This window comes from Ailuropoda melanoleuca, chromosome 18, assembly GCF_002007445.2.
Source record: "Ailuropoda melanoleuca isolate Jingjing chromosome 18, ASM200744v2, whole genome shotgun sequence".
Classification (NCBI taxonomy): Eukaryota; Metazoa; Chordata; class Mammalia; order Carnivora; family Ursidae; genus Ailuropoda; species Ailuropoda melanoleuca.
The window spans coordinates 7793258-7808179 of record NC_048235.1 but is presented as its reverse complement, the minus strand read 5'-3'; positions in this window follow the sequence as shown (position 1 = coordinate 7808179).

The following is a 14922-nucleotide window of genomic DNA, read 5'->3' as shown; positions in this document are numbered from 1 at the left end:
TCTTTTCTATCTTTTGTGTGTTGCTGTCCAGTTTCCCAACACCATTTGTTGAAGAGACTAACTTTTTCCCACTGGATATTGTTTTTTGTTTTGTCAAAGACTAATTAGCCATATAATCGTGGGCTCATTTCTGAGTTTTCTTTTTTGTTCTATTATTTATGTGTCTATTTCTGTGCCAGTACCATACTGTTTTGATCACTACAGCTTCATAATATAACTTAAGTCCAGAATTGTGATGCCTCCAGCTTGGCTTTTTTTTTTCTTTTTTTCCCAAGGTTGCTTTGGCTATTTGGGGTCTTTTGTGATTCCACACAAATTTTGGGAGTATTTATTCTAGCTCTGTGAAAAACGCTATTGGTATTTTGATAGGGGTAGCATTAAATGGGTGGATTGCTTTGGGTAGCACTGACATTTTCAAAATATTTGTTCTTCTGATCCATGAGCGTGGAATGTCTTTCCATTTCTTTGTGTCCTCTTCAATTTCTTTCATCAGTATTTTATAGTTTTCAGAGCACAGGTCTTTCACCTCTATGATTTGGTTTATTCCTAGGTATCTTATGGGTTTTGAGTCAATTACACTTGGGTTTGACTCTTTAATTTCTTTTTCTGCTTCATTTTTAGTGTATAGAAATACAGTGGATTTCTGTATGTTGATTTTGTGTCCTGTGACTTTACTGAATTCATGTATCAGTTCTAGCAATTTTATGGTGGAGTTTTTGGTTTTTTTACTGAAAGTATCATGTCATCTGCAAATACTGAAACTTTTACTTACTTCTTCCTTGCTAATTTGAATAACTTTTATTTCTTTTTGTTTTCTGATTGTTGTGGCTGGGACTTCCTGTACGGTGTTAAATAACAGTGGTGAGAGTGGACAGCACTGTGTTGCTCCTGACTGTAGAGGAAAAGCTGTCAGTTTTTCCCCACTGAGGATGATATTGTCTGTGGGTTTCTCAAATATGGTCTTTATGATGTTGAGTTATGCTCCCTCTAACCCTACTTTGTTGAGAGTTTATATCAACAATGGATGCTGTACTTTCACAAATGCTTTTTCTGCATCTATTGAAGTGATCATATGGTTCTTATCCTTCATTTTATTTATGTGGTATATCACATTGATTGATTTGCAAGTATTGAACCATCCTTGCAGTCCAGGAATAAATCCCACTTGATTTTGGTGAATGATTCTCTCTTTTTTAGTGGAACCTTATCTGGTTTTGGTATCAGGGTAACTCTGGCCTCGCAGAATGAATTTGGAAGTTTTCCTTCCTTTTCTATTTTTGGAATAGTTTAAGAGGAATAGGTATTAACTTTTCTTTAAACATTTGGTAGAAGTCACCTGTGAAGCCATCTGGTGCTGGATTTTTGTTTGTTGGGAGTTTTTTGATTCCTGATTCAATGACTTTGCTGGTTCTCATTCTGTTAAAGCTTTCTACTTCTTCCTGTTTCAGTTTTGGTATTTTGTCTATTTCTAGGAACTTATCCATTTCTTCTAGATGTCCAATTTGTTGACATAGAGTTTTTCATAATATTCTCACATAATTGTATTTCTGAGGTGTTGGTTGTGATTTTTTCTCTCTCATTTGTGATTTTATTTATTTGGTTTCTTTCTCTTTTCTTTTTGATAAATCTAGGTAGGGGGTTATAAATTTTATTAATTTTTTTCAACGAACCATCTCCTGGTGTCATTGATCTGTTCTATTGGTTTTTGTTGTTGCTGTTGTTTGTTTTCAGTTTCTCTATAATTTATTTCTGCTCTGATCTTTACCATTTCCTTCCTTCTGCTGGGTTTGGCTTTGCTTTTCTTTTTCTAGCTCCTTTAGGTGTAAAATTAGGTTGTTTATTTGAGATTTTTCTTGCTTCTTAAGATAAGCCTGTATTGCTATATACTTGCCTCTTAGAACTGCTTTTGCTGCATCCCAAAGGTTTTGGACTGTTGTGTTTTCATTTTCATTTGTTTCCATGTATTTTTTTTAATTTCTTCTTTGATTTCCTGGTTGACTCATTCATTGTTTAGTAGCATGTTGTTTAACTTCCAGTATTTGTGGTCTTCCCAAATTTTGTCTTGTGGTTGACGTGAAGTTTCATAGCATTGTGGTCAGAAAATATGCATGGTATGATTTCAATCTGTTTATATTTTTTGCAGCCTGATTTATGACTTAGTATATGATCTGTTCTGGAGAATGCCCCATGTGCATTTGAAAAGAATGTGTGTTCTGTGATGGAATGTTCTGAATATATCTGTTAAGTCCATCTGGTTCACTGTGTCATTCAAAGCCATTGTTTCCTTGTTGGTTCTCTGTTTAGATAATCTGTTGATTGATGTAAGTAGGGTGTTAAAGTCCCCTACTATTATTATATTATTATCGATGAGTTCCTTTATTTCATATATATATTTGGGAGCTCCCAAGTTGGGTACATAAATATTTATAACTCTTAGATCTTTTTTTGGGTAGTCCCCTTTATTATGAGATTATCCAGTTTCAAGGAGTGAGAGAATAAAACCCTCAGGATACTTTCCCATGTGGAAATAATCATCAGAATTCAAAGACCTGCAAAGTTTCTCTTTGAGAAAAAGTACCTTGGAAGTTTGAAAATAAGAAATTGTCCTATCTAATGAATCTTCAAGAAATTTGAAGATGATATTTCTCATATTTGGATTTCTAAGTGGAGCTGTTATCATGAATCAAACTCAACATTAGTAAGTGGTCCTGGGTCAAATTTTATTAATTTTAATTTCAATATATGCTTGAACAATCACACCATAGTTTTAGATATTACTACCAGCAGAGTATATGATCACTCTCTAGAAAACCCGACAGAATTATCCACAAAACTAGCCAAGTGGCTAGACAAATATTACACAGGGTGTTTTACTGTGGCTTTTAGTTTTGATAGCACAGGTTCAATAAAAAATCGGTTCACCTTGCTACAGAGATGAAATGGAACAAATCAAACCTATAACCATGACAGTGTTGAAACATCACATTCAAAGGTGAATTTCATTTAGTTGAGTATGACAAGTCCATTATTGTACAGAATCAAATGGTGTTATAGTCAGTTTGGGATGCTATAACAAAGCACCACAGACTGGATGGTTTAAACAACAGACACTTATTTCTCACAGTTCTAGAAGCTGGGAGGTCTAAGAGCAATGTCCCAGTAGATTTCCCAACTGCTGAGAACCCTATTTCTGGCTTATAGATGGCCACTTTCTCTTTGGGTCCTTACATGTTTCTTTGTTTGTTTTTCTTTTTGTTTTCTTTTGTGTGTGTGCATCCGTGCTGAGAAAGGGAAGAGAAGCAGCTCTGGTCTTTCTTCCTCTTCTTATAAAGACACTAATCTGCTCCACCTTCATAACTTCCTCTAAACCTAATTATCTTCCGCAGGCCTCACCTCCTAATACCATCACATTGGGGATTATAGCTTCAAAATATGAATTTCAGGGGACCAAATATTTATTCCATAACAAATCATGTCCTCCCAAGGTCATGTGTACCTGAAATATAAAAATGCAGCCTTATTTGGGGGTGCCTGGGTAGCACAGTTGGTTAAGTGTTCAACTCTTGGTTTTGGCTCAATTTGTCATCTCAGGGTCAGGTAATTGAGCCCTGTGTCAGCCTCCCTGCTTGGTGCAAAGTCTGCTTGAGATTCTCTCTCCATCTGACTCTGCCCATCCCCAACCTCTCTCACAAACAAATAGATATTTAAAAAAAAATGTGAACTTATTTGGAAACAGGATCTTTGTAGATATAATCACATTAAGACGAGGGCATACTAGGGGCGTCTAGGTGGCTCAGTAAGTTAAGTGTCTGCCTTCAGCTCAGGTTGTGATCCCAGGGTCCTGGAATTGAGTTCTGCATTGGGCTCCCTGCTCAGTGGGGTGCCTGCTTCTCCCTCTACCTCCACTGCTCCCCCTGCTTGTGTTCTCTCTCTGTCTTTCAAATAAATAAATAAAATCTTTTAAAAAAAATTTTTAATTTATAAAAGATGAGGGCATCCTAGATTAGTGTGAACCCTAATCCAATACTAGCGACCTTTCAAGAAGAGGGAAATTTGGACACAGGGACAGGCACAAAGGGAAGATGGAGTGAAGACACATGGATAGACACACCAGGTAGAAGATCATGTGACAATGGAGGCAGAGATGGGACTAAGGAACACCAAGGATTACAGGCAATCACTAGAACATTGATGAAACAAGAAAGAATTCTTCTGTAGAGGCTTCAAAGCAAAAATGCATACATCTTGATTTCAGAATTCTAGCTTCTGTAACTGTGAGAGAACAAATTTTGGTTAGTCACCCATTTTGTGGAACTTTGTAATGGCAACCCTATGAAACAATAAAATGACTAAGGAAAAAAGACTGCACTTCACAAGTGAGAAAAAAAAAATGCCAACACAATCTAGAAGAAACTTGACCTAGCCTTGTTCTAACTCTGTAGCTTTAAAATTTTCAGCCTCATGATGGTAGGAGATATTGACTTTTAGAAGATCAAGAACACCTATAATTTGTATAACCTCACAAAAAGAAGATTATCTCCATTTCTCTTAGGATTGCAGGTGACAAAGAGGCCCTTGAACAATAGCTTCTGATTTAGGAGTAGACTTGATAACAAGGCCAGGGACAAGAGGAGCCATTAAAATGTGGCCACAGACATTATACAAAATATCCAGAGAGCAGTTAACTGGCTCCTTGTAGCCTATAGTCACTTCCTAAATGGCCCTATATCTGTTGACCACATTCAAACATTTGTCTTTGCTAATTAATGCTTCTTTTGCAATGATATGAGTAAAACTGGACAGAAAGAAAAGGTCCAAAGTATCTGAAATAGCTGCTATTGAAACAGAGTCACCATGGGACATTTTAAACATAAGATATTTAGTTTTCAGAGTTACGGTCTGCTAAATTGAAGTACAAAGTTAGAGTACAAAAGAAAAAGAAAAGGAATGTCTTCATCTTGCTATGAGAAAATGGAATGAAAAGAAAAAAATGCAAGACACTAGGAAATGCTAAATGCATCCTATTAACCTTCTTAAATGCTCTAGGCATTCACAGAATCAGAAATAGATTAATCAATTAAAAATGCTTTTTGCGTAAAAATATTCTCTTTTTATCCCAATTGGCCAACCTTCAACATACACACAGATACACATACACACACGTGCCACAACATACACAGAAAAAGCATTTGAAAATTTACAATTTATTTTTTTTAAAAGATTTTATTTATTTATTTATTTACTTGATAGAGAGAGACACAGCAAGAGAGGGAACACAAGCCTGGGGAGCAGCAGGCAGAGGGAGAAGAGGGCTCCCCACTGAGCAGGAAGCCAGATATGGGGCTTGATCCCTGGACTCTGGGATCATGACCTCAGCCAAAGGCAGACACTTAATAGAATGGGACACACAGGTGCCCCTGCAATTTATTTTTGTGGTGGATATGATTTATTATTGCAGTTATTATTGGAGTTTATTCTGGCTGAAACATTAAAAAGGACTCATCTGTGGTGTTCCTTAGGACCTATTTGGTGAGTTTTAGTTTTAGTAAATTTCCATGATTTAGCCATTTCCATAAGAGAAAATATTGAAAGCAAGATGTCTGAGCTTTACTAGTTAAGATCAGTTACTTGCTCTCAAAATTGACTGATTAAAATGATCTTAAATATGTCCTGAGTGTGGGTTATACAAAGGGATTTCTGAATGTAGATATCACCGCCTACTCTGAGTGTTGCTGGCCCTGATGACGAGATGCAAACTCTTAAATTGCTCCATTGGCCACAGCAGCACTCTTAAATGGCTCCATTGGGGATTATTTGACTGTATCATGAAATAAAGTCTAGAAATGGCTATTGCAAGCAGTTGACTAGTAGGTCTTTGATATGTTCCAGTTTTGATGCTATACAGCAAGCTTACATACAGATCATAAGAATTACTCCTATGGGGAGACCAAGACTATCATTCATCACATGGAAAGGGCTACATAAAGTTTATTCCTCTCTAATTAAAAAAAAAGGAAAATAAATTTAACTGTGCCTTAATTCTTTGAAACATATAGGCATCTAATATCCATACCACTGTAACCTGTTTTGGTTTAACTTTGGAGTATAGCCTGTCCCGCTTCAGTGGGTAGAATATTTTATTTATAGCCCATGTCTTATCTTCAACAAGATACATTTTCTCTCTATGTATATTGGACAATTGTCACTTCCAATTGGATCTTTTCTTTCTTAAATATGATCTATTTGGCATGAAATACTTTCATGCACAGGTTTCATGAAAAAATTGATATAATGTTCTCTTTTACCCTAAAGATAGATAGGGTCAGAGTTAGCACGCAAAACTAAATTCTTTTTGATAATTCTTATTTTGCAGTGATTCTAAAGTCTTTTACACATAGGAAAAGTCATATTCCTAGAAGGTGAGACAGGAAAAAGACCACCTACAAAACTTATTTTATTCGAGTAAGTTTGAGAGTGACTCTCAATCTGAATATAACCAGCTCCTCATCATTCAGGTAGCCCAGCAACCACATCTCCCCTCACAGTGGCTCAGAAATGAGAGGAGGATACTTTTGTGTTTAGAATCGAACATTTTAACCTTATCCAAGTACTCAGACGGCAGGAATAAGTACTTAAAAAACTGTATGTTTGTTTCTACCTTGAACGATGAAAAAACAAGTTTTCTAGGTAAAAAGATTAAAGGAATTTTTTAGCTGTTTGACCTTGATGCACACGTGTAACTGCGAAACAGAAAACACAGTGGAAATAGCACTTAATTGGAAGTAAGAAAACCTAGTTTCTAGTACTGGATCTGTTTAAAAATTTCCATTTGATCTTGCACAAGCTACCTCAGTTCCCTCACTAGTTTAAAGAAGGGGTTGAATATTTTCTCTCTCAGACTCTGAACAGTTCAGAGATCCTACAAGTTGATAATGGGTAAACGGTCCCTTTCCCGCATGGAATTCAGAGGTAAAAACAACAGGACTACTTCATTTTTAATCGTTCCAAAGAGTATTTGTAAAATATTGCGTATTTTTCATTAAGAGTTATACTACAGTTCTCCTCTGGCTGTTTCGTTGTTTTTTTTAAGATTTTATTTATTTATTTGAGAGAGAGTGAGAGCTAGGGAGAGCACACAGAGGGAAAGGGAGAAAAGCAGACTCCCGCTGAGCAGGGTGCCTGATGCAGGGCTAAATTCTAAGACCTTGGGATCAGGACCCAAACCAAAGGCACACACTTAACGAACAGAGCCACTCAGGTACCCCTCCTCTGGCTGTTTTTTATCAGAGTTTATCAAGTTCAGTTTTCCACAGTTCATCATAGATTTGCTAAATAGCAATCATGTTATTGGTTTTAGCTTAATGTTTGAATTTTATTTTCTTACACTTCTAAAGCATGAGGTTTCTAAATATGGTCTATTCTTGCCTACTTTCTAGCATCACAAACAAAAAAGTTTTGGTTTGACCAGCAATACAATCTAAATTTTATTTTGAATTTGAAATGTTAAGAAACTCAGTGAAACTGTTGTTTCAATCAACTATATGTAATGCATATCAGTTATTATGGAAACAAATAATGTCAGAATTTTTATGTGCATTGGACACCCAAGCAGACAATATGGGTTTCTTATTCACTCATTCATTTGTTCACTCACTCATTCATTCATCCATTCGAAAAACATTCAAGGAATACCTCTTATGCGTCAGAACCTAAATTAGTTTTTGGACATAAAAAGATAAGTCTGTACTCTGATGATGTCAGCTCCTCCAGAGCACTGCTTCTCCAAAATAATATCTTATATACAGGGATTTTTGCTTCTTTCTGGAAAACAGGCACAGTGAAGGAAATTCCCACACTTGGTTTCTGGGTCTATTCTTAGTCTATTCTTTTTTTTTTTTTTTTTTTTTTTTTTTAAGAATTTACTTAATTATTTGAGACTGAGTGAGACAGAGAGAACACAAACAGTGGGAAGGGACAGATGGACAGGGAGAAGCAGACTCCCTGCTGAGCAGGGAGCCAGATGCAGGACTCGATCCCAGGACCCTGAGACCATAGCCTGAGCCAAAATCAAGAGTCAGATGCTTAACCAACTGAGCCACCCAGGCGGCCCCATGTTCTTAGTCTATTCTTGTCTACTTTCTAGCATTAACAAGCAAAAAAGTTTTGTATTAATCAGTAACACAATCTAAATGTGTTTTTAAATGTATCAGTTTTGTTCATAATTTTTCAAATATAAATGCATTTATAGTTTCCTAACATTTATGCTTCCTTATTAAAATGAGTAGCAATGGATACTTTAATAAAAAATTATCAAAAACATTTTGTATGTTGGGGTGCCTGGGTGGTGCAGCCAGTTGACCAATGACTCCTGGTTTGGGCGAGGTTGTGATCTCAGGGTTGTGAGACTGAGACCTTCATTGGGTTCTCTGCTCAGTGCAGAGTCTGCTTGAGATTCTCCCTCTACCTCTCCCCCTCCCACTCCTGCTTTCTCTCTATTTCTCTCTAAAAAATAAATGAATAAATCTTCAAGAAAAAAACACTTGGTATGTTTTTCATTTTTTCAAATATTTCTGTTTTGTTCAATTTCCATTTGGAAATAATTTGATTCACAGTCATAATCATAAGAATTAGGCACTCTATTAAAAATTTACTTGCAATGTGTTATTTTCATTAAAAGATCAATTTTTATTAGAAGAGATTTTATTATCTATGTTTTGGATCCAATTAGTAAATAAAATACATCTTGCCTTTCTCTAATTCTTCATGTTAAAAAAAACAAAGTGTTGCAAAATATCTTAAGGATCTAAAAGTGAATTTAAAAAATATAATGGTTTGGATTGGGGGATGGGGTAATTGGGTGATGGGCATTAAGGGCACTTGATGTAATGGGCACTGGGTGTTATATGCAACTCATGACTCACTAAATTCTACCTCTGAAACTAATAAGACAGTATATGTTAACTAAATTGAATTTAAATAAAAAATTAAAAATATATAATGGGCTAGTGTGGGGATTATTTGACTGTAACACATTTTAGCAAAAAAAAAAAATACTTTTTTTTTTTAAGATTTTATTTATTTATTTGACAGACATAGAGACAGCCGGCGAGAGGGAACACAAGCAGGGGGAGTGGGAGAGGAAGAAGCAGGCTCATAGCAGAGGAGCCTGTTGTGGGGCTCGATCCCAGAACGCCAGGATCACACCCTGAGCCGAAGGCAGATGCTTAACCGCTGTGCCACCCAGGCGCCCCAACAAAATACTTACTTGATAAAGGATTATTTATTGAGTAAATATTATAGGCCAGGAAATTTTTCAAGTTCTTAGAATTTTGAGATTTAGAAAATATTGTCATTTTGGTTAAGGATCTTAAGGGCAGTACATAGCATGTCAAGCTTCAGCACAGTGGAATCTTGTGAGAGACAGTTTTGGGAAGAGTAGATGAGAGCATACCTTCTCAATGTGCTTGATTATTTGTCTTCAGTGAAGTCATATTGCCCATCTCATTGGAATCCAATTTTCTTCTGGAACCACTCAAAAGTATTAATTTTCTTCTGAATTACTGAATATGTCAAATAGTTAATTTACTTTTACTCATCCTCACATAATGGTGAAATAAAGCAAATACGCAATTTTTACAGGATTTTCATAAAGGCCAACAGAGAAGGCTTGTAAAGTTTCTATGAACTTTTTTCCCTACTCAAAATGCTGAAATTGTGAGGGAGTGGATTTCTCAGCACCTGTGATTAATGTTTTGCTGAATATGAGAGCATGATTTATTTAGAAACAATATTGGAATTATATGATTGCCATATATAGAATTATATAATAATGCATTTCTTAGTAGTGTATGCACACTATTAATGTCATTATTAAAATATTCACATGTTCTTAATAGCATAGACATGGATTTATCAAATTCATATGGTTCTTTTCACCATGAATTTCTTTTTAAGTTAAATATGTAGAAAGTAGCATATTAAGTTAACCAAATTCTCAAATCTATAATGTCCCAGAGTTAAGTACTAAAGAAAAACATTTCAGAATCATCCTGTTTGTTTTGTTTGGCGAAAGAATTATCTCATTTAGTTTTTTAAAAAATGAATGAGCTACTAATATATCAGAAAATTTTAAATAAACATCTAAACTTGTGGCTTTTATTAAAACTTTAAATTATCTAGGATCCCTGGGACCACACTGAGGCATGGAAAATTTAAAGGAGATGAAAAATGCTGCTTTCTTAGTTTGGAATATCAAGTTTCTACACTGACACTGAAAAGTGCATTTCTCCTTAAACCTGGCCCATAATTCTCATTTTCAATTCCTGTCTGGTTCTTGCAGGTGTGGTATTTCAAAAATTAAATATCAGTGTCACTGATCTCTTATTGGAGGTTTTATAATGTATTGAATTAGTAAAATTAGCTATTGGATAAGTTAATTAGTAATTTATAGCAATTCCAACATCATGTAATTGTGATTTGATGTGGGGTCTGAGAGCAAGGGTCAAGAAAGAATTCTTGGGAATTTTTGGTGCAAGAAAAGGTGGTTTTGGGGCGCCTGGGTGGCACAGTCATTAAGTGTCTGCCTTCAGCTCAGGGCATGATCCCAGAGTACTGGGATCGATCCCCACATCAGGCTCCTCTGCTAGGAGCCTGCTTCTTCCTCTCCCACTTCCCCTGCTTGTGTTCCCTCTCTGCTGGCTGTCCCTGTCAAATAAATAAAATTAAAAAAAAAAAAGGTGGTTTTATGAAAACACAGGTTTTATTAAAGCATGGGCAGAAAGAACTGCACTGGGGTTGTGAAGAACTATTGATTATATATTTTCAAGATGTGTGGGGGGATGGAGAAGGGTGGGTAAAGACAAAGGAAGTTTCCAAATGGATTTTCTTTGTTAAAGAAGATTTACAGGTTCCTGGAGTCCTAGCTATTGTCAAGCTAATGTTGTTTTGTTCCTCTAGCAAAGCATTAACATTAAGACAGCTGGGAGTTGCTGGAGGAAGGTACTATTCTGCCTGCCTCAAGTACTTGCCAATGGGCTGGGGGTTATAAGGAAATTTAATTTTATCTGCATTCCTTTCTGCCTTTTTTCTCCACATCATAATCCACTCTTCATTACCTGAGTGAGTACAGTGAGAAACATGACCATAACATACTCCTTGTTTTATTTTTATATTTTTTCTAATTTTTATGATTTATTTATATCAATAATTTTATATTCACTCTTTCAACTGCTTTTGAGATTTGAAGTTTGTCACATTTGTATTTCATAACCAACACTCTGCTCCAAATGGTATTAAGAGATGCATCATAGCAGCCCACACACAATAAATAAATAAATAAATAAATAAATAAATAAATAAATAAATAATAAAATAATAAAATAAAAAGTAAAAGAAAGACTTGAGTATTTCATTAACAGAAGTTAGGACTGTGAGAATTCCCTCTACACACAGGCTTAATATGGTTCACAAACAGGAAGTATGATACCCTTGCCGGTGATTTTGGTTGCCAGGATGAGGAGGTGTGAGTATAACTGGTCTTTAGTGAACAACCAAGGGAGCCAGACTTCCTGCAATGCCATGTCCATTATAACAAAGAATTATCCTCTGTTCAGCAGAACTCATGAATTCCTTAAATATCTTAAGGCAGTGTTTTTCAAACATTACCATGTTTATACATTGCCTGAAGATCTCATTAAATTTTAAGTTCTGACCAGTTCTCAGGTAAGACCTATATTTCTGATTCTCAGACTATGTTTTGAGTCACAAGTCCTAGGGGTCATTAACATAGGTGGAAACCTATTGATAAATTTTTGAGCTAAGAAACTACTTTTGTTTTGTATGTAAATGCAAACCATTTGGGGCACGGTTCTTATATACTTGGAATTTTTCAGGAATGCAAATATCTGACATGGAAGGAAAATTGTACTTTGTTCAGACTTTACCAAAAATTGTATCAGTTTGGAAAAATTACATCACCACCAACAGCAATGCTTCTGCCTATGTTTCTAATAAAACACACTGTATTAGTCTGGATGGTAGCTGCCACAAAAGTAGTAATTCTTCATATGCATGCAAGCATTTGACCTTTTCTTTGGGTGTAATAACTAGTTGTACCTACAAATTTACATTTCAAAATTCTTATCATTTCTATAATAAATTTATTTTTGTATTATAATTGTGATTATAGTGATATTTTAAACTATGTGTATATGTACATTATATTTCCATCAGTTTTATTTTGTAGTAGGAAATGGGGTATGAAAAGTATTCTCATGAAAAAAGCGGGACATTGAGTTTCACAGGGCTGAGATCAGTAGACCATCTCAGGCAGAGAAGGTTTGTTGTGGGTCCACTTTACAGTGTAAGGTCTTTTTAACTCTTTAAAGATTTGGATTTACAATACAATAAACCTATCACTGTGTTTTGTTTTTTTTTTTTAAGATTTTATTTATTTATTTGACAGAGAGACAGCCAGCGAGAGAGGGAACACAAGCGGGGGGAGTGGGAGAGGAAGAAGCAGGCTCCCAGAGGAGGAGCCTGATGTGGGGCTCGATCCCAGAGCACCGGGATCACTCCCTGAGCAGAAGACAGGCGCTTAATGACTGCGCTACCCAGGCGCCCCATCACTGTGGTTTTAGAATCGTATAACGAAGAGTAATTTTATTGTGTATTACCAGAGTACCTCTCTAAATTACCCGCCAATTAGTGTGGAAATATTTCCCCTGGCCTCTTCAGTAGCATCAGCATTACCTCAGTTTTTTTGGGAAACGCAAGAATCTCAGACTCCACCCAGATTTACTGAGTCCTAATCTACATTTTATCAATACCTCCAGGGAGTCCCTGTACACATTAATATTTGAGAAGCACTGTTCTACCTTGACTACGTTGAGTACTGAAGCTCAAGGCCCCTACCTGCCTCCAGGTGACAGCAGCAAGCCTGGGATCCGCCGTCCATTTTGCACGCCAGAATCTATAAACCTTGTGAAGCTCATTTTTGTGTCTTCTGCACCTTGGCCTATTATTGTGGTTTAGTAGTTCCTGAATATGAAGGAGATCTGTGGCACGAGTTCTCTTCTGTTTTATTTTGGGTATATGGGAGATCATTGTTTCCAATGGAAGGAAGGGAGGAAACCGAGAGTGGGGGCACTAATGGGATTGCAGGGCAGGCGGTCAGGGTGGGCCTAAAATGTCACCTCAAAATGCAGTGATAAGAGACAGAGGTGCACTCCTCCCCCTCACAGGGACTCTGGCCTCTGCAAGCAGCCTAGCCTTGCTCATTATTATCACTTCTCGAAACAACAACAGGACACAGATTTATAATAGACCCAGAATTATGTTCCCTTTCTCTCCAGCAGGAGATTTTCTGTCACTATTAAACAGCTTTTTTTTTTCTCTTTCCATTTAAAATTTTGAAAAACAGTGTTTGAATAAATCTTTTCTTCTCCCATTTCCCTTCTTCAACTCCCTAAAAATTACTACTAACCCTATATCACTATGTCTAAGTAAATCTAACTGCGATAATCTCTAATCACAACAGTCTTTAATTCAACTAGCAATTCCTCCCTTATCCTGTACTTGCTCTTCAGAGTATACCAATCTTTCTTAATGCCTAAGACACAGAAATTTCTCATCATACTAAATAATGAAAAACCTTACCTCATACCTAATAAACCAAAAAAGCACTAACTTCTAAGATACTTTCCTTATAAAGGGGGAAGAAATGGGAAGAGGCTGTCATCATAAAGAGTTTAAGGTAATTTTCTGGTGTGCTGTCTGTGAAGACCTATCCTGGATCAGCTGCTAAAGGGGTTAATGGAGGAGAGTATCAAAGGAAAAGGGATGGGTCCTACCCACAAAGTTTGAGGTTTTTGACTGAGTTGAGACTGCACCAGAAGTAAGGATTCCTGACTCCATCAAACATTCTTCCTGGAATTAGGTTTAATGTCGTATATATAAACATTAATGCCAACTTGAAATCTCTTGAGTATACTTAATAGCAACTAGGAATGAGGAAAAACTAATAGACAGGAAAAGTATTATTTGTCCCTTTTCCATTTTCCAACTTTGCATGAGGAAAGATTTCCATCATTTCTAGGTTTTGTTTACATATTGTTTTTTCTGTTTGTTTGCTTTTATTTTTGTTTAACTTTGCCACCCTAAATCTCTATCTAAACCTTTAAAAATAAAGAGGTTTTAGTCATACTTCAAAGTAATCATTTAACTCAAATTTCACTCAAAATGTATATGCACTAACAGCTCACAGCTGTTAGTCAAAAAGGCTCACACATGGGGCGCCTGGGTGGCACAGCGGTTAAGCGTCTGCCTTCGGCTCAGGGCGTGATCCCGGCGTTATGGGATCGAGCCCCACATCGGGCTCCTCTGCTATGAGCCTGCTTCTTCCTCTCCCACTCCCCTGCTTGTGTTCCCTCTTTCACTGGCTGTCTCTATCTCTGTCGAATAAATAAATAAAATCTTAAAAAAAAAAAAAGGCTCACACATACTGCTTGCTGACTGTAACACACTCATTGAGGCTCTGATTATGTATCTGGCGGTACAATTTGCTCAGACTGGGCCAACTGGCACTTCCGCTCATCTAGACTCATGCTGTCAAGTAGCTAAAACACCGATGATTCAGTTGCCCTGTGAAAACTCTTAAAGGAGTTCTGTGAGCATTCTTCATGAACACATACAAAGGGGGAAGTGCATAGTCTCTTAGAGTTTTAAGTTCCTATTGTTGAAAATTTGAAGAGGTATTTTACAACCTTAGAGGAAACTTCTGGGATCTTTTTTCAATATGCTCTTCCATTTTGTATGCCCCCTAAAAATTTCTTAGCCCAGCTGAACTCGGGCAACCTCAAGCTGATCCCTGTACCTGCTGGTGACAATCTACTGAAATATTGCCTCCTCAAAGATATATTGTTG